At 42.7% G+C, this 26,182-nt stretch overlaps 13 non-coding genes across 13 annotated transcripts; 5 read left to right on the top strand and 8 right to left on the bottom strand.

Annotated features, from left to right (window-relative positions):
• Nucleotides 1-168: 168 nt before the first annotated feature.
• On the bottom strand, nt 169-250 carry trnal-uag (transfer RNA leucine (anticodon UAG)). Its single transcript has one exon. It is a non-coding gene; the product is annotated as a tRNA-Leu (tRNA).
• A 406-nt stretch (nt 251-656) lies between these two features.
• On the bottom strand, nt 657-767 carry trnal-uaa (transfer RNA leucine (anticodon UAA)). The gene is made up of 2 exons: nt 730-767; nt 657-702 (listed from the first exon to the last, which is right to left on the bottom strand). It is a non-coding gene; the product is annotated as a tRNA-Leu (tRNA).
• A 1,789-nt stretch (nt 768-2,556) lies between these two features.
• Nucleotides 2,557-2,638, top strand: trnas-aga (transfer RNA serine (anticodon AGA)). The gene has a single exon. It is a non-coding gene; the product is annotated as a tRNA-Ser (tRNA).
• A 985-nt stretch (nt 2,639-3,623) lies between these two features.
• Nucleotides 3,624-3,705, top strand: trnas-cga (transfer RNA serine (anticodon CGA)). Its single transcript has one exon. It is a non-coding gene; the product is annotated as a tRNA-Ser (tRNA).
• A 1,140-nt stretch (nt 3,706-4,845) lies between these two features.
• On the bottom strand, nt 4,846-4,917 carry trnaw-cca (transfer RNA tryptophan (anticodon CCA)). Its single transcript has one exon. It is a non-coding gene; the product is annotated as a tRNA-Trp (tRNA).
• Nucleotides 4,918-6,383: 1,466 nt separating this feature from the next.
• On the bottom strand, nt 6,384-6,455 carry trnae-uuc (transfer RNA glutamic acid (anticodon UUC)). The gene has a single exon. It is a non-coding gene; the product is annotated as a tRNA-Glu (tRNA).
• Nucleotides 6,456-10,450: 3,995 nt separating this feature from the next.
• On the bottom strand, nt 10,451-10,524 carry trnai-aau (transfer RNA isoleucine (anticodon AAU)). The gene has a single exon. It is a non-coding gene; the product is annotated as a tRNA-Ile (tRNA).
• Nucleotides 10,525-10,797: 273 nt separating this feature from the next.
• On the bottom strand, nt 10,798-10,871 carry trnat-agu (transfer RNA threonine (anticodon AGU)). The gene has a single exon. It is a non-coding gene; the product is annotated as a tRNA-Thr (tRNA).
• Nucleotides 10,872-12,443: 1,572 nt separating this feature from the next.
• On the bottom strand, nt 12,444-12,516 carry trnak-cuu (transfer RNA lysine (anticodon CUU)). The gene has a single exon. It is a non-coding gene; the product is annotated as a tRNA-Lys (tRNA).
• Nucleotides 12,517-13,851: 1,335 nt separating this feature from the next.
• Nucleotides 13,852-13,933, top strand: trnal-aag (transfer RNA leucine (anticodon AAG)). Its single transcript has one exon. It is a non-coding gene; the product is annotated as a tRNA-Leu (tRNA).
• A 4,602-nt stretch (nt 13,934-18,535) lies between these two features.
• On the bottom strand, nt 18,536-18,608 carry trnak-uuu (transfer RNA lysine (anticodon UUU)). The gene has a single exon. It is a non-coding gene; the product is annotated as a tRNA-Lys (tRNA).
• A 5,786-nt stretch (nt 18,609-24,394) lies between these two features.
• On the top strand, nt 24,395-24,467 carry trnaa-agc (transfer RNA alanine (anticodon AGC)). Its single transcript has one exon. It is a non-coding gene; the product is annotated as a tRNA-Ala (tRNA).
• A 731-nt stretch (nt 24,468-25,198) lies between these two features.
• Nucleotides 25,199-25,270, top strand: trnap-agg (transfer RNA proline (anticodon AGG)). The gene has a single exon. It is a non-coding gene; the product is annotated as a tRNA-Pro (tRNA).
• Nucleotides 25,271-26,182: the final 912 nt, after the last annotated feature.

Genomic DNA, 26,182 nt, shown 5'->3' with positions numbered 1-26,182 from the left:
TGAAGCACAGACGTGGGAATTGAAACTTTCTGCTGAGTCTTTCTTGAGTCTGTTACCTCAGACCACTGAGCCATCCTGACACATGTGTCCAGCTGCCAGTCTCTGGTGAGGAAACAAAGAAGTTAATGCTAGCTTTGATAGGACAGTGTCAGCTCAAAGTGCAAAGCTTGGCAGTGATGGGATTCGAACCCACGCCTCTGAAGAGACTGGAGCCTAAAGCCAGCACCTTGGACCGCTCGGCCACACTACCACATGTCAGTCTTAGCTTGCCTGCAATAATGCCACATGTTTCTGACCCCTGAAAGTTGCATCGAAATGTTTGGAGCAGAGAATGGCAGAAAGATGTCCTTGAAACGTCCTGGACACACAAACAATCAGCGTGTAGCATCCAACCTCACAAACTCTCAAGTCCAGCTTCTTTGTATCTGTATATATACTGTTAAACTTAAGTTCACTACATCAAACTCAGCCTGTACAGATGATTCAGTAACAGCTAAGTTATATTTAGTCCAACAACTGCTGTCCATTTCTACCACAGGGAGCCACAGGCTCTCTCAGCCACTGAGCCACTCTCAGCTTCAGAGTTTTCAGTCCTAACCCTTGATTGTCAAGCAATCATATTCCCATTTTATGCAGATTTTTCATCCACAAAAAGTTGTCAGGAGTGGGGTTTGAACCCACGCCTCTATTCAGAGACCAGAATTCCCCGCTTCACAGGAAGTAGCGTAACTTAAGTCTGGCGCCTTAGACCACTCGGCCATCCTGACATGTCTCCAGCTGCCAGTCTCTGATGAGGAAACAATAATGCTAGCTCATCCTTTCTTTATGGACTACAAAGATCTGACATCCAAAAATTCAAAAACACCCACAAATAATCACTCCTGTATTACAACTTTTACCTGAGTTGAGCAGATGGAAATTCGGTTGACCGCTTTGTACAGGAAATAAACTTTGGTAAGAGTCATGATATTGGTGACATAACACAAAGAGCTCGTCTGGGATTTGAATCTGGGATCTCTTGCACTCTCAGTGAGAATCAGATCCCTAGAACAATGAGCCATTAGCTCCAACTACACACTTTTTCTGAGGGGGAGAACTTTCAGGTCATCAAAGATCTCACACAGAGCATAGATCATACACTTCAACATTTATAGTTCAGTCAGAGAACCAAATCTGCAGGACAACCACAAGAAATGACAGAAAAACCACCAATCAGGACTATTCATCAACAACAGGATGATGTTCCCTCTGTTCCTCAAAGGGACTTCACCAAGATTGAAACCTGCCATGTCCAGCTGTCTCTGATCACTAACATCATTGGCTGGATCTCATATCAATCAGATATTTATTTATTTGGACCATGTGCTTTGACCATCAGGGGACAGTTTGTTCTGTAACATTGCTCACAATATTTAAACAAAAAGCCCCATATGTATTCCAAAGCAGCCCAATTTCCATCTTGCGAAACCCAATTTCATCAAAAGAAGCCCAATCTGGCAACAAATTAGAGCAGTTTGAACAGAATTATCACATAATTTGTCCCTCACCTGTCTCTGTGACACAATTATCAATGTGTTCGGCTGCTCACTGAAAGGATGGTGGTTTGAGCCCACCCAGGGACGTGTTTTGTCTTATCCACTGGAACTTTAGTCGACACATGGAAGATTTGATCTGGAGAAGGTGTATGACCGGGTTCACAGGGATGTTCTGGAGTATGGAGCCATCCCATCACTATATGACAATAAGCTTCCCTTTCCCCGAGACAACTACAGGGTGTAACAGATGTACAGCTGTGGTGAGGACGGGTTACAGGTCTGTAGCTGGAGGACTTTGGCACCATCGGCCTGAGATCTACAGGATTTTGGGATCTCAGGAAGGAAAACAAACGTAAAACATAAAGTTAAATTGTAGACACACAGGTCAACTGCAATGGCCGGGAATCGAACCCGGGTCAACTGCTTGGAAGCTGCCTTCCATTCCCCGCCATCGCAGTTTACCTGTGTGTCTACAATTTAACTTTGTGTTTTACGTGTGTTATGTTTCCTGTGTATAAATAATGAGGTTCATCAAAACAAAGTCAGAACCAGAGCTCAGGCTGTTGGTACACAAACAAAGAAAGGCATACTTGTGGATTCACAAGATTATATCAGGATCTGACCTTTTCATGTTCCATCAGTAACCATCAAAGGAGATGCTGATTCTGTGATGTCACAAAGGTTCTAATGACATCACAGAGATCAAAGACTCCTCCCACTTTTTTCTCATGACCTCCACAGTAGAGTGCACTCTGTGAAAGAAGCTCAAAAGACAATCATGGTCCTGCCAGATACCTTTGAGTTCTGCCGACAGAAGCGACAACAAAACTGGAACTATTTGGACTGAACCTAGTTTGTCTGGATTACCTCCCAGGTAGGTTTGGAGGTCTACCAGGTCCAATTCTCTCCAGATGTCCCCAAACACACGCTTCCCCTCCAGGTTTGTCATCTCCAGTATAATTCCCTCGATGGACTCTGGGAAAAAGAGTTGGAAGCTGTGCTGGAAGCTTTGCTGTGTGTGGTTGTTGTGGCCGAGCGGTTAAGGCGATGGACTAGAAATCCATTGGGGTTTCCCCGCGCAGGTTCAAATCCTGCCAACAACGGTTGGTTGTTTTCATGGACCAAGTTTCACATGTTCCCAAGCATATTTGAGAATCTCTGTAATCTGCACAGCCTTAAAATATGACACAGCTGAGTGCTGTTGTTCAGACTCAGCTAGAAGGATGAGAGCACTCACTGGTGATCAGTTACTATTATCAGGGCAGGCATAGGGCCCACCTTTAGTTCCACTTGCAGATCATGGAAGCAATTTCAGCTGTGTGCTTACCAACAGTGCAGAGAATAGATGCTCTGACTCTGACGTGATTTAAATACACAACCTTCTGATCTGGAGTCACACGCGCTACCATTGCGCCACAGAGTCTTCCTGTGTGCTGGTTACTGATCTAAAGATAAACAAGGCTCATCAGTTAATCAGTAGCCTGCAGGGCGGGGAAGTTGTCAGCGTCTCCACAGCGGGTGCTGCCGTGAGCCCCGTCCCAAAGCCCTCACCTATTCAATCTATTTATGAAACATTTCAGAAGCCAAGCAGTCCAAGGTGCTGCATTCATTCTGCGGTCTCTTCAAAGGGTGGGTTTGAATCCCATCGCTACTAATTACCTCTATTCCTCTGAATGTAACCTGTTTACAACATCAGTTGAGTGTGATGACTGAGCTCTTAGTGAAACACATCACAGGTTCTAGGTCTTCCACGTGAATGCCTTTAATAGCAGGCATTGCTTCTTAATGCTGAAATGAGAGATAAAAAGCTATGTTGGAAGTTTCAAGGTGCAAACACAGTTTGTACTAACAGTTAATTGAGGAATCAGCTGAATGAGGACAGATGTGACTTAAAGCACAACAAAGATCTTTCCCCAGAGGGCCCTCAGACAAAGAAGCTGGGTAACACCACAGACTGTCAGGAGTGGTATTTGAACCCTCAATTCCAGAGGAGACTGTCACCTGATCACAGCACCTTCAAAAGTCCACAGCACTCTGCTCAGCTTTTTTAGTTTTTTGTGTATTTCTACTTTTCTTGCGGCTCATGTAGTTGTTGTGGCCGAGTGGTTAAGGCGATGGACTCGAAATCCATTGGGGTTTCCCCGCGCAGGTTCAAATCCTGTCAACAACGTTTAGTTGTTTTCAAGGAGCAAGTTTCCCATGTTCACCATCCACTTCTCCAAAGTCCCACAGTGAAGGCTTCAAATGCACATCTCTCACAGTGTTATCATGCCAAGAGAAAGAACTGACTCGTTCTGACAATGAGACCGTGGCCTAATGGACAAGGCGTCTGACTTCGGATCAGAAGACTGAGGGTTCGAGTCCCTTCGTGGTTGGGAAGTTATGTATTACAGGTTATACCATATTTAATGGCTCTGGTGAAACCAAAGTGGAGGAAAGGGGCAGTGCAACTGCTGTAACATCAACGTGTCGTGGCAGTGATCAGCAAGTTGATCAATGTAGATGGTGCCGAAAGGAGCACATCATCTGCAAAATCCTCCAGATACTGACCTGGAACCCCTCCTCACCATGGCTCTCAAAATAATTTTAATAACAGTTTGGTCTAGACCTGCTCTATATGTACTTGACGTAACTTCATCATGATGTTTTGACGTGAGTTTAAAAAAAGAGGCCGAAGCATTAGGAGTTTGCCTTTAAGTGGACTTCAATGGCTGCTGTTTTATCATCACATGTACACTTGTGTTCACTTTGGTAATTTGGTAGGATGACTACACAGGATAAATTGCTCCAAGCTGAGTGGATAGTTGAGAGATCAGGGTGTTGCACAAGATAAGTACTTCCTGTGCTTCATTATCAACGCTGGAGATGGCAGAGACATGTTGACCTTACTGTGTTGCTGCGTTGCTGTGTTTCTGTTGATGGTGAACTCGAAGGTTGTCAAAGTTGTCAAATGGTATTGTCGTGGAGACGTGGAAGGTCGAAGGGTTTTTCAGATGATGTGGTCCTTTTGGCACCATCAGCCTGAGATCTCCAGCGTTCGTTGGATCGGTTTGCAGCTGAGCTACATGACAGCCTGCAGCCACAAAGGCAGCTCGTCAACTTGGAGAGGAGCAGCATTGATCTTACAGGGATTTGAAGTCGTCATCTTGTGCCTTCAGATGTGCAGTCAGAGATGCTAAGATAGTCCAATAGTCCTCCTGAAATTCTGAATTTGTCTGTGATGTGAAGAAATGAAATGGATCATCAGAAAAACACTTCCTGCTGCACCACAGAGTATGTGAGCGTTTACCAAAAGTGCAAACAAATAATCTGACCCTGACGTGAGTTGAACACGCAACCTTCTGATCTGGAGTCAAACGCGCTACCATTGCGCCACAGAGTCACACAAAGTGCTCTCCCACTGAGCAACAGTACACAGGAGTCAGCTCAGATTTTTTTAGTATTGTGACATCATCAGGTGACATCATCAGGTGATGGATCAAAGGCAGCACCTCTTCAGACTCACACTTCACTTCAAACCTTTGAGGAAGTGGGACACAATTCTGAGGAGCACAAAAGTTCACTGAGAGACAGACTGCAGAGAAACTGGCAGTACTGAACAGAACATCTAGTGGCTAGGATTCGCCGCTCTCACTGCCAGAGCCTGCGTTCGATTCCCGACCAGGGAAAATAGTTTTAACAGATATTGATCACGGTATCGGGGAAAAACTTCATATCGGTGCATCAGTAGTTTGAAGGGATGTGTGAGTCTGAAGAGCTGCTGTCTGTGCTGAATGTGCCTCTTCCCTATAACGCTGAACAGGGTAACAATATTAAGCACAGCTGCATATTCTTGAATGAGTACTTGAGTGAGGTGCAAGCTCAGGTTTTTCTGACCTACATTTCCAATATTCTCCCTCCTCTTTCAACCACACCATGAAATATTGTGAGGTTGGATGCGTCACGCTGACTGGTTGTGTGTCCAAAAGGCTGTCAAACACATCTGACAGTTCGAGTCCTGCCAACAACGGTTAAAACATAATTTTGATGAAAATATGCTTCCCACTATACCACCACTGCATGTGGCTGGATCAGCTCTCACTGCTGCAGCCCGGGTTTGATTTTCGGTCAGGGTAAAAGGGCTTTAGTTCATGAGAAATACAGGTCATTGACAAAACTCCCTAGCTAAAGCTGATAAAGCTGCTAAAGCTACCAGACCATGCAGGGGATGTAGCTCAGTGGGACAGCGTATGTTTTGCATGTATAAGATCCTGGGTTCAATCTGCAGCACTGCTAATGAAGCACAGGAAGTACTTATCTTGTCTAACACTCTGATCTCTCAACTATCCACTCAGCATAGTCATCCTACCAAAAATTAAAAGAATTCTAATCTTTATTTTCATAATTTCATATGTTTTGCTGCGTTTCAATTCCTTAACACTTTGAGCTACAGAAAGAAACAAGAGCAGTCGCGCCAAAAAAGCATTTCAAAATAAAAGCCATTTTAGATTATTGTATTTGTATCTTGAGCTCAGATGTAGCAAAGCGCAACAATGTTGTCAATAAGGATCTTTCAACAGGTTTCAATGATCATTCAATATGAACCTAAAGTCAGAAGTTCACAAATTGAACCCGGGCCTCTGGCATGGGAGGTGAGAATTCTACCACTGAACCACCAATGCTGACTGCATAGACAAACCCACCTCCAATATGATGGCAATGCAGAGTAGAGCATAGTCAATTCAGACGTCCTTGTCAACAGCGTTTGCTAATTTATTCCATTAAGTCAAGTCAAAATTGATTTAAATCATAACACAAATGCGTTTAATGCCAGGTTCGTTCGTTCATATGTTGTGTAATCAAAGAGAATTCCCATACCGGGAGTTGAACCCGGGCCGCCTGGGTGAAAACCAGGAATCCTGACCGCTAGACCATATGGGACATTTATTCCTGGTTATTATTCCTGGAGATGCAGACTCTGCCCACTGTGAGCCCCTCAGCCCCAGAATGCTGGAGAAACAGGACACAGTAGAAAGGAGAAACGCCCTCTACCAACAGTGGCAAACAGCTGTCTGAGTGAAAAACCTCCCCTTGATGTGTGGGTTTGTTGGTTTGTTTGGCACCTTGACATTTCCTAAATAGCTTTTTATCTCTCATTAAGTAAAAAAGACAGTCTTCTGAAGGACGCAGCAGTCCCAGTCGTTCCTAATAACCACCAGGGGGCGGCTCCACTGGTTGTCCAGCGCCTGAACCACTCGGCCAACTCGTCATGTTTGATGATTCTCCGAAACATGATAAGAATGATAAGAATGATGAAGAATTTGTGACGTAATGTTGTCCACACTGTATATATTGATCAAACAACATCAATATGATGATAACCAAGAACCATGAGGGCTGGAAAACGTGGTGTGTGTGCTTGTGTGCGTGCGTGTACAGATACTAATGCTAATAAAGATAAGTATATGTAACTGCTTATAAATGTCACACTGGATCAAAAGCTTTGAGCTACGATAGGCTATGTAATTGATTGAACATCTTACATTACTGACATCTGACATCTGACATTACTGTTTGATAAATTTGGTGACAACTGCACTTTGGGTCCATTTGGAGAACATGGGGGGCTGTGTGACTTCATCACCAGAAATTAAAATGTCTAACACCGATAAAACCGTAGCAGCACAAATAAGAATTTTTACAGCGCAAACAAACGGTACCAATTCACGTCCATTCCTGTTCCATCAGTAACCATCAAAGGAGATGCTGATTCTGTGATGTCACAAAGGTTCTAATGACATCACAGAGATCAAAGGCTCCTCCCATTTTTTTTGTGCCCCAGTGGCCTAATGGATAAGGCACTGGCCTCCTAAACCAGGGATTGTGGGTTCAAGTCCCATCTTTACAGCAGAGTGGCGCAGTGGAAGCGTGCTGGGCCCATAACCCAGAGGTCGAGAGTAGTGGAAACTGGTCACCATGTCTCATGTCACTGATATTATAGTTCAGACATGGAAGAACAGAGGATTTTTCAGTTGATGCTCAGTTATCTCCATCTAGTGGACAGATGGTCGAAGTTGATTCCTGAAAAGAGGAAGTGACTTTTCCTCAGATCAAACTGTTGAAGGAGAACGAGCAGCTTCTTCCTCACTGACTCACTCAACCTCTGTCTCCTGGGTTTGGATTTAGGTCTGGGTCTGGGTCTGGGTCTAAGACCAGGTGGGCCTGCTCAGAGTCTCTGTGTTGGATGTGAGCTGCTGAAATCTCTGAACACCATGACACAGATAATATCAGTCTGATGTGTCATCTGTGATCCAGATGTTGTCAGCAACAGACAGATGTTCCTGACAGAAGCTGTGCTGATTCACTTCAAGCAGCACATGAGCCTCTTTGCTTCAGTTCGGGAAATGTTGACGAAAAATTCACTCACTCAGCTGATCTGAAGAAATCTATCAAAACTGGTTTTAATACCATCCAGGACAACCGCAAAGAGAAGCACTTGTACAAAAGGAAGTTGTCTGTGTTTCATAATTGAAATTATCAGTATTGTATTCTGAGAAGATGTTGTTGTCTTTGTCAGTCAGCACTGCCCCAACAAGTAGCACTTACTGAATTCAACAGTCAAGTTAGTGCTCAAGTTAAGGTAACATTTGTGACTTTCAAACTACTTCCTTATCCCCCACCCCCCATATCACTGATAATATCTGCTGTCCTGGTGATTGAAGAAAGGAAGGAATGGCATTCCTACGTAGATTCCGCAGTGATGGGATTCGAGTTTATATGCTGCAGCTCAGCTAGCTATGAGCAGAGTGGCGCAGCGGAAGCGTGCTGGGCCCATAACCCAGAGGTCGATGGATTGAAACCATCTTCTGCTAATGGTGTTTTAGCAACAGCAAGCTGTTCACTATCCAAAGTTTGTTATATGTGAAGATGACATCATTACAATAGTAATTGAAAGGCATCAAAGGCATTTCCTGTCTTTCATTGAAAGACATAGACTGATCATTGTAACTTTGTGTTATTGTTGTATCTGGTAAGTTAAGGACCATAAACTTTCTATAAAAGTGGATGAGTAGGTTAAAAAGTACTTCCACCTGCAGTCTATCTAATGACCACCAGGGGGCGGCTCCACTCTGTGACACAATTATCAATGTGATCAGCTGTTCACTGAAAGGCTGTGAAGCCCACCAGAGACCTGCTGTGTTCAGTTCACTTGTTGCTGTGTGTAGTTGGAACAGCAGGCTGCAACAACATGTCTCTGTGGGGCGATTGGTCAGCGTGTTTGGCTGTTAACTGAAAGGATGGTGGTTTGAGTCCACCCATGGAAGTGGTTTGTCTTATCCACTGGAATTATAGTGGACATGTGGAACCCCAAGATTTGATCTGGAGAAGGTGTATGACCGGGTTCACAGGGATGTTCTGGAGTATGGAGCCATCCCATCACTATATGACAATAAGCTTCCCTTTCCCCGAGACAACTACAGGGTGTAACAGATGTACAGCTGTGGTGAGGACGGGTTACAGGTCTGTAGCTGGAGGATTTTGGCACCATCGGCCTGAGATCTACAGGATTTCAGGATTTCTGGAAGGAAAACAAACATGAAAAATACAAAGTTAAATTGTAGACACACAGTTGAACTGCAATGGCCGAGAATCAAACCCAGGTCAACTGCTTGGAAGGCAGCTATGCAAACCAAGCAAAGCTCCAAATAGCAGATACCAGGTCCATCCACAGCTACTGATCAGCTGAAAGCTAAAAAACTGAGCAGAGTGCTGTGGACTTGAGTGAAACAGTGAAAGGATTTCCCCAACAAGCCGTTTGATCGTAGCTGTAGAATGTCATAAAGATGTTCTGTGGCTTAGCTGCTCACAGGGCTGCTCACCAAACAGAAAATCACCGCACCTCCACTGATGTGATTCAGTTTTCAATTCCTCTGATTCCTCAATCAACTGTTAGTAGAAACTGTGGCACCTTTGGCATTTCCTACAAGCTTTTTATCTCTCATTTCGGCATGCATGGTATAAAAGGTATTCATGTGGGAGACCTAGAATCCATCATGTGTTAAACTGAGAACTCAGTCGTCACACTCAACTGATGTTGTATGCAGGATCCAAAGGAATGGAGGCAACTGGCAGTGGTGGGATTCAAACCCACGCCTCCGAAGAGAGTGGAGCCTTAATCAGGCACCTTGGACACTTCAGAATGGGAATGACACCCATGTTAGTACAAATAAGTACTTCCTGTGCTTGTTTAGCAATGCTGGGGATTGCACCAAAGGACTCATACATGGAAAGCACACATTCTACCACTGAGCTACATCCCCTGTATGGTGTGGCAGATGAGATGATTGGATATCCTTCTTCCTGCTCTCAAAATAAAAGTCAAAATTATTTTAATAAGAGTTTGGTCTAGACCTGCTCTATATGTACTTGACGTAACTTCATTATGATGTTTTGACGTGAGTTTAAAAAAAGAGGCCAAAACATTAGGAGTTTGCCTTTAAGTGGACTTCAATGGCTGCTGTTTTGTCATCACATGTACACTTGTGTTCACACAGGATAAATTGCTCCAAGCTGAGTGGATAGTTGAGAGATCAGGGTGTTGCACAAGATAAGTACTTCATGTGCTTCATTATCAACGCTGAAGATGACGGGGATTGAACGCAGGGCCTCATACATGCAAAGCATGCACTCTACCACTGAGCTACATCCCCTGCATGGTGCACAATGCCAGCTGGAAACTAATCACTAAACTGTTACAAAGGAAATGATCAATATGCAGTCTTTGCTCTGATCATTGTAACTTTGTGTTATTGTTGTATCTGATAAGTTAGGCTGCACTTCTAATGACCACCAGGGGGCAGTTCCACTGGTTGGAAAAAGACTTTAGACTGCATTGAAGTATAACAACAACAACACCAAGTTCTGAGATGCTGCTTGGGCCAGTATGGGGATTGAACCCATGACCTTGGCGTTATTAGCACCACGGTCTAACCAGCTGAGCTAACCGGCCTGTGTGAAAGCATTTTTTTGGCTTATTTTTACAAATCTAACCAGCTGACAGCATTGGCTGTGAAATCATTCAGCCTGTTACCGGCTCAAGTCCACAGCACTGTCCTCAGCTGTTTTTGTTGGATAGTATCTGGTTTGGTTTAATCTCTTCCACAAAACGTCAGGATGTTCCAAAGGGAGACATGAAGACTCTGCAGTTACCTGATTGGTCAGAGAGTTTTAATGGAACTCCTGCAGAAGAAGTTACATGAGTTTATCTCAACAACCTTAAAATAGGTGCTGCTGGGATTTGAACCCAGGATCTCCTGTTTACTAGACAGGCGCTTTGACCAACTAAGCCACAGCACCACTCTGATGCACAGAAATGTACAGAGGATCTTAAAATATTCCAACATAAGTAGCTGACCATCATGTCTCTTACAAGACAGGTGCTTTGACCAGCTAAGCCACAGCAGCACTGCAACATTCATGTATATGCAGAGGATCTGGTAATGGAAGTGTAATGTGTATACTGCAGCTGAGGTTGTTGTTGTGGTTTGTTTTAATGTAGGACTCTGCATCTACCTGAACCTGTTTGACTGCAGATGTGCATTTTCATTTGGACCCCAGGAAGAGTAGCTGCTGCCTCAGTGACAGCTAACGGGGATCCTAACAAGTGATAAACAATAAACAGACATTTCCAATCTACCCTAACCCTTTCATCAAATGTTCCTAAACTTCTATTAAAGGCAGCATTATTGCAGCAGTCAGCACTCTATGGTGGAGGTCATGAGAAAAAAGTGGGAGGAGTCTTTGATCTCGTTGATGTCATTAGAACCAGTGTGCCGTTTTTGAGTGAGGTATGTTCTGTTCATTTATGTTTATGCGCTCTATCACTGAGCTACATCCCCTGCATGGTATGCTGGATTTGATGGCTCTGATGGAATAAACTGTTTCTACAGAAGCTGCATGAATGTGACAGCTGCAGCACGTTGAATAGACATGGTGAGCAGAGTCCTCATTGGAAACTTAAGTTTGTTGCCTTGCAGTCGTCAGGAGAGCTAACTCTTATGATATGGAGCTGTGTGAGGTTGGCTGGTTGTGTTATTTGTTGTATCTTGTAAAGTGAAGCAACAGTAACTTTGTGGCTCATGCTGTGCTGCGGAGAGGGGAAATTGGTGTTTTAGCTTTTGCAGGAGCTCAGAAGCTGTCTGGTTAGCTAAAGCTGCTAAAACTGCTAAAGTTACCACATCACACGTAGCTCAGTGGTAGAGCGCATGCTTTGCATGTATGAGGCCCTGGGTTCAATCTCCGGCATCTCCATTGTTGATAATGAAGCACATTGTCAGGAGGGACATGTCATGGGCTCCAGTAGAGTGGTGTTTGAGGGATCAGTGTTGGAGAGCAGAACTCTTTCCTGTGCTTCAGATACACTGTTTGGTTCTCAGCTGATCATTAATGAATGATCAATAATCTTCTCAGCTGCTCTGAATGGTGACAGTGGGGCAGCCTTTGTGTTTACATCTGAATCACATGTGATTTTGGAAATTCTTTGAAGCAGCTTCAAAGGAAGAGTTTCATTCTGTGAGTACTGTGACATCATCAGGTGATGTATCAAAGGCAGCAGCTCTTCCGACTCACATCACAATAAGTTTTGTGTCTTATTTGGCTCCATTTGGTGGAAGCTGTGAATCGCAGGATTCAGGGGGAATACATCCATACATACATCTTCACTGAAATAATGACACCTGTGAGAAAGCTCAAAGCTGTGTCCAAAGGTTTGGAGGGGTGAATGGCAGAAAGATGTCTTTGAAGCCATTTGGACACACAACCAGTCAGTGTGCAGCATTCAACCTCACAATATTTCATGTGGTTGTGGTTGAAAGACGAGGCAGAATATTGGAAATGTAACTTTGGGTCTAAAAAAAAAAAACTGCTTATCGCCCAACGTGGGGCTCGAACCCACGACCCTGAGATTAAGAGTCTCATGCTCTACCGACTGAGCTAGCCGGGCTGCTTAAAAAGCAAAGCATCCTCCAAAAAAATCGCCAAAAATCATTTCAAAATAAAAGCCGGTTTAGATTATTTTATTTGTATCTTTAGCTCAGATGTAGCAAAGCGCAACAATGCTGTCAATAAGGATCTTTCCCATTTGGGTTACTTGAAGTGATGGTGGCCACTGATGCAACACTCCGTTTATAACAGTTTTACATTTAATGAAATACTTCACTGCAAAAATGACACACATATGACATTATGGGAAATCTCAAAACTGTGTACAAATGTTTGGAGGAGAAAATGGAAGAAAGATGTGTTTGACAGCCTTTTGGACACACAACCAGTCAGCGTGACGCATCCAACCTCACAATATTTCATGGTGTGGTTGAAAGAGGAGGGAGAAAATTGGAAATGTAGGTCAAAGAAACCTGAGCTTGAACCTCACTCAGGTACAACCTCCGATGCCGAAACCCGGGATTGAACCAGGGACCTTTAGATCTTCAGTCTAACGCTCTCCCAGCTGAGCTATTTATTTTAACATGGCCCGGTGACCACGTGGCCTAATGGACAAGGCGTCTGAGGGTTCGAGTCCCTTCGTGGTTGGGAAGTATGTATTTCAGGTTATACCATATTTAATGGCTCTGGTGAAACCAAAGTAGAGGAAAGGGGCAGTGCAACTGCCGTAACATCAACATGTAGTGTCAGTGATCAGTAAGTTGATCAATGTAGAATGTAGTTTGTTATTTGCATCAGTGCCTCAGCAGAGGTGGGTTTTGGGCCCAGCACTTTTTAACCTGCTCATAACCAGGCAGTGTTCTGCTGGGTAAGTTTGGGTCTAAAAAAAATAAACTACTTATCTCTCAACGTGGGGCTCACCCACGACCCTGAGTTTAAGAGTCTCATGCGCTACCGACTGAGCTAGCCGAGCTGCTAAAGCTGCAAAAAATTATCCTAAAAATTCCCAAAAATACAGACTGTTTATTTTTATCATTATGCTGCGTTTCAACTCCTTGATACTTTGAGCTGCAGAAAGAACAAGAGCAGTTGCACCATACAAACATTTCAAAATAAAAGCCAATTTAGATTATTTTATTTGTATCTTTAGTTCAGATGTAGCAAAGCGCAACAATTCTGTCAATAAGGATCTTTCCCATTTGGGTTATTTGAAGTGATGGTGGCCACTGATGCAACACTCCGTAGCAGCACCACTCTGATGTACAGGGATGTATTTTGGATCTGAAAATACCCCCAACGTACGTGGCTGACTATCATGACTCTTCATTTGCACATGCACAGCAAGATTATATATATTTTTATCTTGCAAAATGGCTTCCTTAGCTTCTGTTCACAGGGTAGTGTGGCCGAGCGGTCCAAGGCGCTGGATTAAGGCTCCAGTCTCTTCGGAGGCGTGGGTTTGAATCCCACCACTGCCAGTTTGTTTCTTGTCAATGAAAACTAATCAGCTAATTCGGGCATTTTTTTGTCTCCCTGTGAATAAAAGTTATAGAAGCCAGTGAAAGACGATACCAACACCAGGTGGGCTGAAATGAGAAACATCACAGTCAACCAGAGTTCTAGAATGTAGTTTGTTATTTGCATCAGTGCCTCAGCAGAGGTGGGTTTTGGGCCCAGCACTCTTCCACTGCTCCACTGCTGCTTCACACTCAGCTGTGAACCGATCCAATGAGTGCTGTCGTTCTCAGGCTGATGGTGCTGAAAGGAGCACATCATCTGCAAAATCCTCCAGATACTGACCTGGAACCCCTCCTCACCACGGCTCTCAAAATAATTTTAATAAGAGTTTGGTCTAGACCTGCTCTATATGTACTTGACGTAACTTAATCACTCGGCCTCCTCATCATGTTTGATACTTGTCCCGGAGTCTCCAGGGGAGACTGCGACCTGAACGCAGCACCTTAGAACGCTCAGCCATTCTGACGACAGAAGCTGAAAAATTTGTCCATCAAAGTGAGTCCAGTCATTCCAATACACAATGACCACGATCTGATAAGATCACATGGAGGCTCAGTTTGCACTTGCTCACACGTGTGGAGTGGACAAAACAGGTTGTCTACAGGTTAAGGTTTCACATTGGAACCTTCACTGTTTGAAATGACAGATTTTCTTTCACCTCTATTGCTGTAAGGTTTTGGGACAAAGGTATTTTGTCTACCCGCTCCCTGGTGGTCTAGTGGCTAGGATTCGGCGCTCTCACTGCCGCGGCCAGGGTTTGATTCCCAGTCAGGGAAAGTGTTTTTACTGAAAAATACAGATGATTGAAAAATTGAATTATTTTGAACTCTCTCGAAAAAGCTTTGAAACCTGTTGATGTTGTTAAAGCGGCCTTTTCTCAAAGCTTAGCTTGAATGCTAGAATGGCAGGGGAATTAGCTCAAATGGTAGACTGCTAGCTTAGTATGTGAGAGGTAGTGGGATCGATGCCCACATTCTCCACAAGACTTTAGCTCTTCGGAGATACAGCAACAAGTGAACTAAACACAGCAAGTCTTCGTTTTTTTTTTGTATGGATTCATGGCAGAGGTTACAAAATGAAGGAGGTCAAGGAGGTCAGTGGATCAGCAAAAACCACATAAATTACTGTTTCTCTTGTCCAGAGATTGCAATGATAATTTTGTGGTTCATGGTGTTGATGCAGAGACAGAACTTCACAACTCTCTGACAGAGAAGCTGGATGCTGCTGTTGTGCATTTAAACTGGAAAGTAGTGAGATGACACCTGTTGTGTCATTCTTTATACTTGTCTATGCAGAGCGGTGAAATGGTTCATAGAAGTCTAATATATCATCGAAGCATGTTAAAGGAACTGAGGTTCTAGTCCCAACCACTAAATTCTCATTATTAACTAAAGCTGTGCCCCGTATAAGGCTCGAATTCACAACCTTCAAATTATGAGACTGACTTGCTGCCTACTGCACCAAATGTTTCAAGTAACCCAAATAGGAAAGTTCCTTATTGACAGCATTGTTGCGCTTTGCGACATCTGAGCTAAAGATACAAATAAACTAATATAAATTGGCTTTTATTTTGAAATGCTCTTGTTCTTTCTTTAGCTTAAAGCGTTGAAACGCAGCAAAACATATTAAATGATAAAAGTATAAATACAAATACAATAAAAAATTGTACGGTCCATGGTGTAATCTGTCACTCATAAAAGTTTTAGATTTAATTAAACAATTCAAGATTGTTGTGTGTGTGTGTTGTGCATGAAAAATCTGCATAAAATGGGAATATGATTGCTTGACAATCAAGGGTTAGGACTGAAAACACTAAAGCCTGTGGCTCCCTGTGGTGCAGAAAGAGAAAAGACGATTGTAGAGTTCTTACCTGAGCTCTGGTGAATATTTATTACAGGTGCTGCAGGAAGACAGAAGGTTGTTTCAAGACTCATGAGTGGCGAATTTACAGCATTTAGTTTGCATTTAGAGCCAGGTGATCAGAATGAGGATGCAACTTTAAGGAGGAGATTGGAGTTGTTCTTTGGGTATTCAGACAGGAAGTGTCATTTATTTAGTGTCATAACACGTAGCATGATTCTTGTGCTGGACGTCAGGAGTGAAGGCAGTAACTCCAACAGTTCCAATATGATCAGGACTGTGGCGGTAAAACAAAGAAGCATGAAACCGGAACGTGTTGTGACAACAACAGACCGTTGTTGTCAGGATTTGGTTAAGTCCATCGCCTGAACCACTCGGCCACAACAACCACGCACACCAATGCCAGCATTACTCAGCATTTTCCAGCCAAGATATCTGGAGAGAATTTGACCTTTTGTTCACAGGGAGACAAAAAATGCCCGAATTAGCTGATTAGTTTTCCTTGACAAGAGACAAACTGGCAGTGGTGGGATTTGGGGACAAGGTGGCTGAGTGGTTAAGGCGATGGACTGCTAATCCATTGTGCTCTGCACGCATGGGTTGGAATCCCGTCTTCGTCTGTGGTTGCTTTAGTCCAGATCTTAGATCTTTCTCAAAGGTTTGAAGTGATGTGTGAGTCTCAAGAGCTGCTGCCTTTGATATATCACCTGATTATGTCACAGAATGAAGAGAATTAAATCCAATGTGTTTTAAAGAATTCAGAGTGTTTCAGAGTTTCTGACATGATACAGACAGACAGATCCAGTGTCCCAGAGAGAGAAGAGTCCCGACACTCCCTGATCTCACTGCGGGGTGGTCACGTGTTTTATGTCAGCCTGCTGAGCTGAGCGGAAGAGAGCTATAATGTAGTCCTATGGGAGTGTGGCCATTTTGTTTGAAAAAAACTATCAATCAAACTAAACAGAAGCTGAAAACCTGCTCCCTGCTCTTCCTCCACCAATGCTCTGCTCCACTTCTTGTGGGTCGTCCTCTCCATATTTAGCTTCTTGCCAGGAACTCAGAACTGAAGGAAATATTTTAGACATCAAATGAAAAATAATATGAAACCAAGTTTCCCGGTTGGGGAGCTACAGAGGATGTTGGAGAATCTCTGTAATCTGCACAAAATTAAAATATGACAGTGTTACAGTTGGCTCTGTTTAAAGACAGCATGTATCCTTACTCTGTACTTTTCCACTGAACCTAAGTTTCTGTTTTTCACCTGTCCACTGAGCTCCTGTTACACAGTGTGTGTCCTTGAAGGTCCAGAATAAGATAACATTTATAGAACTGGTCTACAGACCAGGAGGAGGATGAAACCGTTCTATCTATTCAGCTACAGTCGGTCTGTTACAGTAGATACACACCCACAACAACACTCACACACGTTGTTTAACACATTCTAAGAACAAGTCATGGACAGTGGTTGGCCTGTCCATGACCCTGGTTACTGGCCAGTTATATTCAGTTTACGCCAAGTTTGTGGGTTCAAGCCCCATAATGGCCACATGCAACCTCTCGAAACTTGATTTCTTCTCTCTCTCCTCTCTGTCTGTATGAAACCCCATAGACTTCAACACACTCTGACTTCATTTTCCAACCAGTGGAGCCGCCCCCTGGTGGTTATTAGATAGACTGCAGGTGGAAGAGAGAGAAAGTGGATGTGGTGGTTAAAAATTACACAAAACTCCAGAGGACACGGCAACCTGAATGTTATGAACAGAGTGGCGCAGCAGAAGCGTGCTGGGCCCATAACCCAGAGGTCAATGGATCGAAACCATCCTCTGCTATTTATACACATTACATGAGATTTTCAGCAGCACTGATTAACAGGAAAACATCGAGAACTCTGTCTGTCATATCTATAATATTGATCGTTGTAACCTACAGCTGATGAAAACCCAAAAGTCCTTTCTTTCTACAACATCTGACTTTAGCAACAAGGAACTGCTGGGAGACATGAAGACTGTGCAGTTAAGTGACTGGTCAGAGAGAGTGCTGTGTCCTTTTAATGAAACTTATATGAATTTAACTCAACAATCTTAAACTTTATCAATGAGACACTGAACCCAGGATCTCCTGTTTACTAGACAGTCGCTTTGACCAACTAAGCCACAGCACCACTCTGATGTACAGGGATGTATTTTGGATCTGAAAATACCCCCAACATACGTGGCTGACCATCATGAGTCTGAACAAGGTTTCTTTAGCATATAATAAACTGTCACATTAACGTCCTGAATGTGCTGTGTGTAAATAATGAGGTTCATAAAAACAAAGTCAGAACCAGAGCTCAGGCTGTTGGTACACAAACAAAGAAAGGCATACTTGTGGATTCACAAGATGATATCAGGATCTGACCTTTTCCTGTTCCATCAGTAACCATCAAAGGAGATGCTGATTCTGTGATGTCACAAAGGTTCTAATGACATCAAAGAGATCAAAGACTCCTCCCACTTTTTAGTCATGACCTCCACCATAGAGTGGCACACTGTTAATGAAGCTCAAAACACAAACGTAGTCATGCCAGATACCTTTGAGTTCTGCCGACAGAAGCAACAACAGAACTGGAACTACTTTTCACTGCGATGCCGATGATCCCCTCCTGTTTGTGCCTAACAGCCGTGACTATAATGTGAACCACTGAAGGGAAGAAGATGCATCGCCTGAACAGGGACTTGAACCCTGGACCCTCAGATTAAAAGTCTGATGCTCTACCGACTGAGCTACTCAGGCTTCTGATGAGTGCGTAATTCAAATGAAATTCGATTAATCATTCCAACTTGGCTTGTTGGACAATCAGCCATTTCCCAGCCAGGGGCTGATACTGCAGGTCATCAAGACTGTTAAAGGAACTGAGGTTCTAGTCCCAACCACTAACTTGTGATTATTAAAAAGTCAGTGCTCAGGTTAAGGCAACATTTGTGACGTTCAGATGTTCTTAATCCCCACATCCCGACCATTGATAAAACTTGCTGATTTGAAATCACCAACATTACCCCAACTAATAGCACTTACTGCTCTCACAGCACAAGTCTGTGCTTCAGTTCGGGAAATGTTGATTCATGAATTAACTGATCTCACAAAGAGAGAGAAGACCTTATGCACAAGAATCCATCAGTGTCTCTGATTGGAGTGATCCGAGTTAGATCTGAAGAAGACATGGCTCCAAGAATTAATGTTGTTTTTGTAAATTAACACTGAAAGGGGAAAAAGAGCAAAGAGAATAGAAGTCACATTCAGCAATTTTTTACCGTACATATGATCTGAGGAAGTGACTTTTCCTCAGATCAAACTGTTGAAGGAGAACGAGCAGCTTCTTCCTCACTGACTCACTCAACTTCTGTCTCCTGGGATTTGGATTTGAGCCTCTTTCTCAGGAGCACACACAGAAAAAATGTGATTTTCTATTCCAACATTATACGTGATGTCCTTGTGTATGAATGAATGTTTCACTGATGCAGATTTTTCAAAACAATATCAACAACTAATAACTCCACAACGAGACTGTGTGACGTCACTGGAGATCAAAGGCATTTCCTGTCTTTCATTGATCTCCCATGTGACACAGATGCATACGTCACTCTCACGTTCGCTTCAAATGGATGAGCGCATGCGCACAAAGACGCACAGAAATGTACCTGGACTGATCACTGTAACTTTGTGTTATTGTTGTAAATGAAGTCAGTGTGTATTGAAGTCTATGGGGTTTCATATGGCGGTTTCACAAAAGTCACACACCACATAATGTTCCTCTTTCTTGCTCTTAGTTAGTATAGTGGACAGTATCTCCACTTCTCACGTGGAAGACTGGGGTTCGATTCCCCGACGGGGAGAGCAAGTGCATTTTTAGCTCATTTTAGTTCAATAGCTCATTAACCAGAGTGATAGAAATTAACTCTCTCTGGATCTGACTAATCATATTCGTCGCGCTCGCTGCCAGCAGTTTTGTTTTGAAAACCAACTGGATTCTCTTGCATTTTGAAAGCCCGACTTCCTGCCTGTCTCATCGGCGAGAAAATAAAAGATACAGCCAAATAAAGAAAAAATGAAAAACAAATCCCTCCTGTGATCATTGTGCTGAATTTTATTTTATTTATTGATTGATTTTTTATTTTTTTGAGGGAGTTCCTGTTTCCTGCTTTCACAGGATACATAGAAAATATCATCAGCAAAAGTCACAAATATTTTTAGAATTTTATTGCAAAGAACATCACAATACGTAGAAAATATGTTGTAAGACCAACAGCATAGGTCTCACATTGAGTGATGATTTAGAAAATAATACACAAATTCAATTCCTTTTACTTTTTTCTGGTATATAGGTCACTGACCCAAACACAAATGAGCGAGGACAAAAAAACAACAAAGCAAAGCAAAAAAAAAAAAAACAAAGACCAATCAAGTTACAGTTTACTTTTGGTCAACCCGCAAAGATCCTGCAGTCAGAAACTTTGGTCTTTTTCTTTACAGTCGTCACAACCAAACGGTTTCTCTTCTGTATGGATCTCCATGTGTAATTTAAGGCTTTTATTTCATTTAAATGTTTTCCCAAAAACATCACAGCTGAAGTGTTTCTCTTCTGTATGGACCTTCATATGTTGTTTAATGTTTTTCTTTAGTTTAAATCTTTTCCCACAAACATCACAGCTGAAGGGTTTTTCCTCTGTATGGACCTTCATGTGTATTTTAAGTATTCCCTTTTCTTTAAATGTTTTCCCACAAACATCACAGCTGAAGGGTTTCTCTTCTCTATGGACCTTCATGTGTGGTTTAATGTTTTTCTTTAGTTTAAATGTTTTCCCGCAAACATCACAGCTGAAGGGTCTCTCTTCTGTGTGGACTGCCATGTGTGATTTCAGGGTTCGCCTTAGTTTAAATGTTTTCCCACAAACATCACAGCTGAAGGATTTCTCCTCTGTATGGACTGTCATGTGTTTTTTAAGGCCTACCTTTAGTTCAAAAATTCTCCCACAAACATCACAGCTGAAGGGTTTCTCTCCTGTGTGGACTATCGTGTGTAATTTAAGATCATATTGTCGCTTAAATCTTTTGCCACAAAATGAGCAGCCAAACTGTCTCTCTTCTGCGTGAACTTGCATGTGAAAATTAAGATTGCCCTTCCACAAAAAACTTTTCCCGCAAACATCACAACGGTGATGTTTCTCCCCTGTGTGGGTCTTCATATGAGTCTGAAGAAAAAACGTTTTTTTAAACATTTTCCCACGCTCAGGGCAGCTGAATGAGTTTTCATTGCTGGCACATCTTCTAACATTTACGTCACCTTCATCTATTTTCACATCTAACTGGGCCACTCTGGTTTCATCAGAATCATTCTCACTGATTTCAGTATCAGAGGAGTCTGAGACCTCTTCCTCTGGATCTGGATCTGGTTGAAGAGGACTCTGTGGATCACAGCTCCTGGCCGGTTCATTCATCTCTTCATCCTCACTCTTCACCTGAAACGGCCTCACAGGGTTCCTGGTCTCCTCCAGTCCTGGTACCTGGTCCTCCTCCTGTTCCTGTTTAAGGACTGGACTCTCTGAATCCTCCGGATCCGGACTGGAGGTGAACCCAGGAGGAACCTCTTTTTTCACCATCAGCTGCTGAACATCTGGAGGAAACGATTCAATAATGAATCCTCTTTATTAGCTACAATATGAACACAGTAATTCCTCCAGCTGCTTCATTCTACATCTGCCAAATACAGTCCTCAGCCTTTCTCACTCATAAAAACAACCGACCCGTTTTGTGGATCAGGACTCGGGACTGCAGCAGCTCCAGCTGGCTCCTCTGCCGGTCGATCTCCTGCCTGAAGCCCGAAGCCTCCTCCTCATATCCGGCTACCATTCTGTCCACGGTCGCTAAGATCTCCCGGGAGGCGGCGGCGAGTCTGTCGGTGACAAAACCCCACAGGACTTCTGCTGTGGACATTTTACCTTGTTCACCTTTCAGCTGAGGGACAAAAGACCGTCAGTCCTGTTTGTGTGGAGCGAATATACGGATATTATCAGTATGAGACACTTTATCAAAACATTTCCTATATTATTTTTTTAAACATTGATTCAATGTGGTCATTAACCTGCAATATGCCCTTTAAGGTAACATTTGTGACTTTCTAACTACTTTCTTAACCCTCCACCCTCCATATCATTGATAAAACTTGCTGACTTGTGATTGACCTCTGAAATCACCAACACTACCCCAACAAATAGCACTTACTGCTCTCAGAACAGAAGTCTGTGCTTCAGTTGGGGAAACGTTGGTGACAAATGCATTAATTCAGCTGATCTGACGAAATGTATTAATTTTTGTCCAAATTCCATCCAGGACAACCCCAAAGAGAAGCACTTGTACAACAGGAAGTCTTCCGTCTTTTTATTTGAAATGATCATTGTTGCATTCTAAGAAGAAGTTGTTGTCTTTGTCAGTCAGCACTGCTCCAACAAGTAGCACTTACTGAATTCAACAGTCAAGTCAGTGCTCAAGTTAAGGTAACTTTTGTGACTTTCAGACTACTTTCTCAACCCCCAATTGATAAAATTATAAAACTTGTTGTCCTGGTGATTGAATAAAAGACAGAATAGCATTCCTCATTTTTTTTGTCCAATTTCCAACCAGGACAACCCCAAAGAGAAGCACTTATGCACAAAGACTTCATCAGTGTCTCTGATTGGAGTGATCCGAGTTAGATCTGAAGAAAACATGGCTCCAAGACTTATTGTTGTTTTTGTCAATTAACACTGAAAGTGGAAAAAGAGAGCAATTGAATTGATTAAGTCACATTAAGCTTTAATTTTTACCTCACTTAGGATCTTCTCCTCAAGAGTCTTTGCAGCAACTTTCCAGTTGTGTCATCGTTCCAATGGACTCCCTTTCAGGCTTTTACCTGAATTTATCTTCTACCTGAATGAAACCACTCCCACAGCTCCCTGTCTACTTTGTTCGGGCGGTTTCAATGGTCTTGGTAATGGTTTGTAATGAAGAACACATTTAGTCCATCAGGAACAGACAACGATCCTCTTAAATTCATGAGGACCGTTAGCATATGGTGAGAGGACAGCTAACTGCAGTGATTAGGGATTAGGGTTGTGTTGTTGTGGCTGATCTGTACAAATTTAAAATAGCAAATCATCATTTTTACTGAATTTCTGAGCAGGACAACCCCAAAGTAAATCATTTATGCACAAAGGAATAACTAGAATATCTGAGTTAGAGCCTCAGATATGGCTTGCTGTTGTTTTTGTCAGTCAACAAGTAGCTGAGCTGTGTAGTTGTGTTGTGCTACACACCAAACATGTCCAGAAAAGACAGACTGTTCTGTGTGTTCACACCATGATTTCTGCCATCACAGTTCACCTTTTGTGTCTTACTTTTGTTATCCTTTTCAAAATTTTATTTGATGGCACAAAGGGACCAGAGGCACTAATAAAAAAAGGAGGGGGGCCTGAAAGTTTGACTTGGTTCCCATCGTTCATATTAAAGAGCCATTCAAGAGACTCTCTGTGATCAGGTTAGGGTTAGCTGTCATGTTTCTAAAATGCATCAACAAGTGTTCAAGGCTTTTGATGGTGTAGTGGTGGTCAGTCATCATTGGTGGTTCATCTGTAGAATTCTCACCTGCCAGGCGGGAGGCCTGGGTTCAATTTTCTGGAATGTAAAACTCTGCTCTCCATGAAAAGCAGCAGTCAGCACTGCCTGGATACAACAGTGGTCAGGGCTGTATGATGTATGTTTATACTGAAACACTGACAGCTCTCCTCCATCTCACTCTTTTACTTACTCTGGGTTCCAGGCCTCGTTGGTGCAGCAGGCAGCGCGTCAGTCTCATTATCTGAAGGTGGTGAGTTGGTGCCTCTCACCACTTCCAGTTCCACTTCCAGGCCATTGAAGCAACTATGAGAAGTCATTTCCACTGTGTGCTGTGCGGAAACAGCTCAGTTGGTAGAGTCTCTGGTTCAATCCTGGATTTTAGTACCTGTGGTGTGTCCTTTAGAAGACTGTCTTTTTTAATTAATGAGAGATAAAAAGCTATTTAGGAAATGTAAAGGTGCCAAACAAACCAACAGTTTCTACCAACATTTAATTGATGAATCAGTTGAATGAGGACAGATGTGATTTAAAGCAAAACAATCACAGCACAGAGGATTTGAACCCACAGATCCAGAAGAGACCTCTGATGCCAAAAACCAGGGGTCTTTCCATCTTCAGTCTAACACTCTCCCAAGTGAGCTATGTCATGACTTAGTGGATACTTAGGCTGAGGGATCTTCAGCACACAATGAAAATTTGTCCTATTACGGGCAGTAATTTTGCACAAAGGCAACACAACACTATCTCAAAGTAAATTTGTGCTGTACAAAGGACAACAACATGAAGTTGTGTGTGTGTGTGTGTGCATGTGAATTCATGCACATGAGTGGCAAATGAATTATTTTGAACTCTGTCGAAAAAGCTTTGAAACCTGTTGATGTTGTTAAAGCGGCCTTTTCTCAAAGCTTAGCTTGCATGCTAGCATGGAAGGGGAATTAGCTCAAATGGTAGAGTGCTCGCTTAGCATGTGAGAGGTAGTGGGATCGATGCCCACATTCTCCACAAGACTTTAGCTCTTTGGAGATACAGCAACAAGTGAACTAAACACAACAAGTCTTTGGTTTTTTTGTATGGATTCATGGCAAAGGTCAAGGAGGTCAGTGGATCAGCAACAACCACAAAATTACTGTTTCTCTTGTCCAGAGATTGCAATGATAATTTTGTGGTTCATGGTGTTGATGCAGAGACAGAACTAAAAATTCCCAAAAAATACAGACTGTTTATTTTTATCATTATGCTGCGTTTCAACTCCTTGATGCTTTGAGCTGAAGAAAGAACAAGAGCAGTCGCACCATACAAGCATTTCAAAATAAAAGCCAATTTAGATTATTTTATTTGTATCTTTAGTTCAGATGTAGCAAAGCGCAACAATGCTGTCAATAAGGATCTTTCCCATTTGGGTTACTTGAAGTGATGGTGGCCACTGATGCAACACTCCGTAGCAGCACCACTCTGATGTACAGGGATGTATTTTGGATCTGAAAATACCCCCAACGTACGTGGCTGACCATCATGACTCTTACCAAAGTTTCTTTAGCATAAAAAAACAAATTGTCACATTAATGTCCTGAATGTGCTGTGTGTAAATAATGAAAAAAAAAAAAAAAAACGCCACAAATGTTCCATCAGTAACCATCAAAGGAGATGCTGATTCTGTGATGTCACAAAGGTTCTAACATCAAAGGGATGAAAGACTCCTCCCACTTTTTTGTCATGAACTCTGCAGTCAACATGGCTCGTTGGTCTAGGGGTATGATTCTCGCTTAGGGTGCGAGAGGTCCCAGGTTCAAATCCCGGACGAGCCCGTCTGTTGACTTGCAGTCATTAGCGGTGTGAACTGTTACACTGTGGAGCTGTGTGAGGTTTGCTGTCTGGTTGTTAGTTGTGGTATCTTGGCAACTGAAGCAAGAGCGATGGTAGTTTTGTAGCTCATGCTGTGCTGAGGAGAAGGGATATTGGTGATTGACTGCTTTTCACAGGAGACAAACTTTGGTAGGAGGGTTACATGATGGTCAGCCACTTACTTTACAATATTTTCAGATCCTCTGTACATCTTGGTACTTCTTTGTACTACTTTTGTGGTGCTGACATAACATGATGTTCTATCTGTCACCATCTTTACTGGTCCATGATTATGATGCATATAATGATCTTCATTTGCACGTGCACAGCGTGATTATATATATTTTTATCTTGGCAGGTGACCAATTGTCTGCTAGTTCACGATGTCCTTCAAGGCAGATATTTAGGATAATTCTAGCAGGAATAGCAGGCTGCAACAGGAAAAGTTCCAGTCAGACCTCTCGCACCCGAAGCGAGAATCATACCCCTAGACCAACGAGCCATTGACAGCAGGACATTTATGGCATTTAAAATGTAGTCAAACGTTTTCTGAGCATTGATCATACACTACAACATTTAGTATCCTTCCTAACCTATTCTCGCTTCTCGGAGATATTAAATATCTGTCCCAGTGGCCTAATGGAGCTAACTGCTTATAAATGTCTCACTGGATCAAAAGCTTTGAGCTACGATAGGCTATGTAATTATTTAAGATTGAACATCTTACATTACTGACATCTGACATCGGACATTACTGTTTGATAAATTTGGTGACAACTGCACTTTGGGTCCATTCTGAGAACATGGGGGGCTGTGTGACTTCATCACCAGAAATTAAAATGTCTAACATCGATAAAACCGAAGCAGCACAAATA

Source organism: Echeneis naucrates, chromosome 2, assembly GCF_900963305.1.
Source record: "Echeneis naucrates chromosome 2, fEcheNa1.1, whole genome shotgun sequence".
NCBI classification, from domain to species: domain Eukaryota; kingdom Metazoa; phylum Chordata; class Actinopteri; order Carangiformes; family Echeneidae; genus Echeneis; species Echeneis naucrates.
This window is presented reverse-complemented; position numbering and strand designations above follow the sequence as displayed.